We start from the raw sequence: 6,005 nt of genomic DNA, 5'->3' as shown, positions 1-6,005 counted from the left end.
CTTTTTTTTAATATTTCACTATAGGGTGACGTTTTACTTACCGTGTGGTATCCATACTATTTTTTTCATCCGTAAGTTGTTGTTGTTGTAGCAGCACTATTGCTTTTACACAGTGGGCTGAGGTGACAGACGTTGGCCGAGAAAAACTCGGGTCGTAGACGCCTCTGTCGTGGAAACGCCATCCGTAAGTTGTTGTTTCAAATATCGGCTGGAATACCTCCTGTTCCCACCTGTAATTATTTTAAGAGGAGTTTATTTTAGAATAGGATTGCCTAATCCGAATCATTGTCCTTATATAAAAATAACACCTTTCAATTAAGAATTATTTCACATTAATTTTGTTTTTATTTGTTTCTTTCTGTGTTTTTGTTTTGGTTTTCCTTTTTGTTTCATTATAACATTTAGTTTTTATTTTATATTTTTTTATTTTTTAAATGTATTCTTTATTCGTTTTTTTATTTTGTTATATTTGTTATTATTATATATATTACCTTCGTATCAATAATATAAGTATATATTTGAATTTATATATAATTTTTTAAATGTTATTTTCTTTTATAATGAATTTAAGTTTTTCTCTCTGTTTTTTTCTTTCTTTTATAAAGCGTAGTAATAATATTTATTTATTTTTATCGATTTTATTTATTTTTTGTTATTTTAATTTCTATATAACATAAAAATTATTAAATAATAAATAAAAATTGTTTTTTTTTTTTTGTTTTGCTCTTTATGTAGACTTTATTGTTGCTGTTTGTTTTTCGGTTTATTGAAATATATAATATATATGATTTTATTTATTTTTGTTTTTTTTATTTAAATTGTTTCGTTTATAAAAAAATAAAAAAGAAAGATTTATTTTCGAATTTGCTCGTTTTTTGTTTTCTACTATTATTTGTTCGTTTTTTATGTGTTTTAAGGATGAAGAAAAGGGATAATAAAAAAATGTTTTAAAAATTCGCATTTTATTCTTTGTTTGTTTAGTTATAAATCTGTCATAGAATGAGTTTTAAAAAAATGTCTAATTTTTATTTTGTGTTGGACTTCGGTGTGTGTTTTGGTGTGGGGGTTTTATATTTATAACATGTTAAATGGGGTTAAGTTGGAGTTGTGTTGTTTTTGTTTTTTTAAAAAAAATGTATACAAAAATCTACTAGTTTGGGAGAGATTGGATTGTAAACTAAAAAAAAGTTAGAACATATAAATCAATAAGGAACATTTAATGTCAAATCTAGCATATCTCCATAGACTTAATTTATGTCGTCTCTCTCCTCTACAGTGAGAGGACATATCGTGAAATATTTTAAACCAATTTTCAAAAAATATACACTCTTAAGAATACATGAAAATATTTTAAATAGTTATTTTATAAAATTTATTTATTTCATTCAAACCTTTTTCTTCTTATCACAAACTCTTTTAAAACGGGGTTTGAATAACTTTTACAGCTGACTATAGTATTTTGTTCTCATAGCAGATCAAAAGGTCTCCTCTTGGATGACCATTTTATAATTCCATAGGACCAAAAGGTATTTTGTAAGAAGCCAGAAAAGAAGTATTGTCAAAATATAGAATTTAATTATCTCATAAGTCATAAGCCAAACAAGTAATAAGGTGTCAATCGGTGTTGCCGACCATAGGCACAAAGCCATAGGCTCAGCCTATGGCTTGCGGAAGTCTACAAAATTTGTACACACTGGTTTAAAATTCGCCGACACATATATATCCCCAGCCTATGGTTTGCGGGGGTCTACAGAATATCTATTCGCTTAATATATTTGATACTGAATTAACGAATTTTCAAAAAATTTGACACCTTGTGGGGAAGGTACCAGAAGGAATGGACCGACGGCTCCCATCTTCGAACATGATCTAGGTTTGGTAAAAGTATTACAATTTGCAAAGTTCCAATCAAATCGAACATTCCATTCGTTTCATATCGAATTAACAATTTTTCAAAATATTGACATCTTGTGGGGGAGCTACCAGAAGGAGTGGATCGATAGGTCCCATCTTCGGTCAAGGTCTAGCCATTGTAAAAATATTATGATGTGCAAAGTTTGGATCAAATCGAACTTTCTATCCGTTTGATATTGAATTAACCAATTTTCAAAATTTTTGACTCTTTGTGGGGATGGTACCAGAAGGAGTGGATCGATGGATCCCTTCTTCGGACATGATCTAGGATTGTTACAAATATTTCGATTTGAAAAGTTTGGATCAAATCGGACATTCCATTCGCTTGGTATTGAATTAATAAATTTTCAAAATGTTTGCATTTTATGGGGGAGGTACCAGAAGGAGGGGACCGACGGGTTCCATCTTCGGACATGATCTAGGTTTGGTAAAAATAATATGATTTACAAAGTTTGAATCAAATCTGACATTATATTCGTTTGATATCGAATTAACAATTTTTCAAAATTTTGACACCTTGTGGGGGAGGTGCCAGAAAGAGTGGATCGATGGGTCCCATCTTCGGACATCCTCTAGATTTGGTAAAAGTATTACGAATTGCAAAGTTTTGGACAAATCGGACATTCCATTTGTTTGGTATCGAATTAACAATTTTTCAAAATTTTGACACCTTGTGGGTAAGGTACCGGAAGGAGTGGACCAATGGGTCCCAAATTCGGACATAATGTATGTTGGTCTAAAATGTGTATAGTTTGGGTCAAACCTGACATTCCATTCGCTTAATACTAGATTTAAAAAAAAATTAAATGTTGACCCTTTGTGGGGGTGGTACTAGAAGGAGTGGGCCGATAAGTCTCATCTTTCAACATAATACAGGCATGGTTAAAATATTAGCTTGTGCAAAGTTTTGTTCAAATGGGAACGGACGCAGTTATTATAAGTGAGGCATGGGAACGTTCAAAAAATATACATTTTCGCAAAATTTTAACGATTTTGTACCAGAAGGAATGCACCGATTACTCCATCTTCGAACTTCGAATATAAGTTTGAATGCACATTTTTAAATCGACTCCAAATTGTCATAAACGAGTTGATCCAATAAAATTTCGATTTCTTTGTATTTGAGTTAAGCCATTTTGAATACCCTTATCCAAGGATTGTTCTATGAATAATAGGTCCAAGAGATATGTTTTTATATATGAAATATCTTCCCAACGTTTTCTAGACGTTTTCAAAGTGATCATTTCAGACCAAGAGGACTTGTTAGACCTTCAAGAGGTCTTTAAAGCCTTTAAATTGCCATGCAAGAACTTCAAAAAGTATTGTCAGGACTTTGAGAGGTCTTATAAGGCCTTCAAGATGTCTTGTCAGACCTTCAAGAAGTATTTTAAGCCATTAAAAGGTTTTATAAGACCTTCAAGAAATCTTGTGTGCACTTCAAAAGGCCTCGTAATGCCTTCAAGAAGTAGTGTAATTCTTTCAAAAGCCTTGAAGAGGCCTTGTGAGGATTTCAAGGGTTTTGTAAGACCTTCAAGGGGTTTTGTCAGATCTTCAAGAGGTCTTGTAAGACCTTCAAGAAGTCTTATCAGGCTTCAAGATGACATGTAAGACCTTCAAGACGTCATGTAAGTCATTCAAAGGCCTTGAAGAGGCCATGTGATTATTTCAAGGGTTTTGTAAGGCCTTCAAGAGGTTTTGTCCGAGCTTTAAGAGTTCTATTAAGTCTTCAAGAGGTATTATAAGACCATCTAGAAGTCTTGTCAACACTTCAAGAGGTTTTCTAAGGCCTACAAAACCTCTAGATCTGATCAGATCTTCAAGAGGTATTATAATTCATCACGAGATATTGTAAGGCCTCAAGACCAATATTCCGATGAGACACATTTTTGCCGTAGCAAAACCCTCAAGAGGTTTTGTAAGGCCTTCAAGAGTTCTTATCAGGCCTTCAAGAGGTCTTGTCAGACCTTCAAGAGGTTTTGTGAGGACTTCAAGAGGTCATGTAAGTCATTCAAAAGGTCATGTAAGCGCTTGAAGAGGCCATGTGCGGCCTTCAAGAGGTCTTGTAAAACCTTCTATTTAAAATCACTCCAAATTGTCTGAAACGGATTTGATCAAAAAGATCAAAAAAAAAAAAAAAAACATAGGGTCTAGGTCTATTCCGATGAAGCACATTTTTGCCGTATCAAAACCTTTAAGAGTTTTTATAAGGTCTTCAAGAGGTCTTGCCAGACCGTCATGAGATTTTGTAAGGTCTTCAAGAGATCTTGTCAGACTTCCAAGAGATCTTGTAAGGCCTTCAAGACGTAAGTCATTCAATAGGAACTGTAAGTCTTTGAGGAGGTCATGTGCGGCTTTCAAGAGGTCTCAAAAAGCCTTCTAGAGATCTTGTCAGACCTTCAAGAGGTATTTTAAGCCTTTATTTAAAATAAACTCCAAATTGTCTGAAACCGATTTGATCCAAAGAAATGTGGAGTGTAAAAACAATAGTCCGATGAGCCACATTTTTGCCGTATCAACATGTATGGGTTCTCATTATCCATAAAGTTTTGGTTATAACAATTAAAACAATGTTATACTCTTCACTAAACTTCAGGCACTCATATTAGAAAATGGTGCTAACGCCTTGGTCATACCGAAAATAACGGCTGACGTATGGGGGGCTATATTGGAAATGTTCTGTGCAGAAGTTTTTTACCCACCAAGGTCCCCGAATCCCAATTCGTAATGCTAAAATGTATATCAACAACGGTTGATAAACTCGCCTGAGTCATCAAAATGCAAATAAAGTAATGAAGCTATAGCAAAGGTCTATCGGTCTAGATTTATCAAACGTTTCCGAAATTATCAATACCGTTATATGGAAAAAGTGGCCGTATAATAACAGACAAATGTGAAACAGACTTCGACTTATGCAGGAGGGTAAACATAGGCGGCAAAATGCAATCAGGACCAGGACCATGGTCAGTTATTAAAGATTTTCTGTCAGAAAGTCGTTTGTCCACTTAAAATTATTTTTTTTATTTTTTTTTATTCAAAACATCTTAAATGATAGGGCGCCAATTTGTTTCCCCCTCAAAGTACATTACTTGGAGCCTTTGTATAGAGAGCTATAAGCTGGCATTGAAAACATTCTTTCAAGAAATTTTTATCCAAAATCAAATAAAAAAAATCAATTATAGGCCTTGAAAAAAATCTATTAAAACTCCAATATTAAAGACCCCATAAATTCTCCACAATATGAACATAATTATACCTAATAATAATAAAAAAATTCCATTAAAAATCAATAAAATAAAATAAAAAAATTATTAATTTCAATATCGTTTTGTTTTTTTTCTTTTAAGAATATTTGTTTTATTTTTTGTTATAAGTTTGTGAAAGGGAGAGGTTTTCGTTTGAATAGTTTAAGGGACTTTTGGGGGGACGACATTTTTCATGTGTGTTTGTGTGAGAATTTTGTTTTTTGAAGGAGCGGTAAAGTTTTTTTGTTATTTGTTTTTGTTTTCTTTTTATATTAAATTAATAGTAATTATTATTTAATAATATTTTAATAATTAATTAATTCTTTAGTGTGTGTGAAAAAAGAACATTGTTTTCTTTTTGTTTTTTTTTCTGTTTATTTTTTTCTTTGTTGTTGTTGTGTTTTTGTTTCATCAAATTGATTTGTTTTTATATTATATATTTATTATTAATTATATTTTTTAAAAATGTTTTGCTTCTCTTCTTCTTCTGCTTCGTGTTGTTGCTCTTATTTGTTTTCTTTCGTTTGCTCTTTCCTTTTGCATAGAATTTAAATAATATTTCAATATTTTTCAACTTCATCTACGTATTGGTTGTTGTTGTTGTCAGCTCCTGCTGCTGTTCAATATTTTGTTGTTTTTGTTCCGTTTGCTGTTGCTGTTGTTGTTGGTCATTTATTGTTGTATTTACAGTCGGCAAATGATCAACAGCATTATTACTACCACCACCACCACCCACGACATTTGTTGTTGTCAGTGTTCCCAGATTCCTCATAGCCGGATTATTGAGTACATTAAAAATATTTGTTGTTGTGGTTGTCGATAAATCATTGTCCTTTTTCATGGTTGCCG

The sequence above is a fragment of the Musca vetustissima genome, unplaced genomic scaffold (genome assembly GCF_032173495.1).
Source record: "Musca vetustissima isolate MV318-11 ecotype Yass unplaced genomic scaffold, APGP_CSIRO_Mvet_v1 utg18376, whole genome shotgun sequence".
Classification (NCBI taxonomy): domain Eukaryota; kingdom Metazoa; phylum Arthropoda; class Insecta; order Diptera; family Muscidae; genus Musca; species Musca vetustissima.
This window is presented reverse-complemented; position numbering follows the sequence as displayed.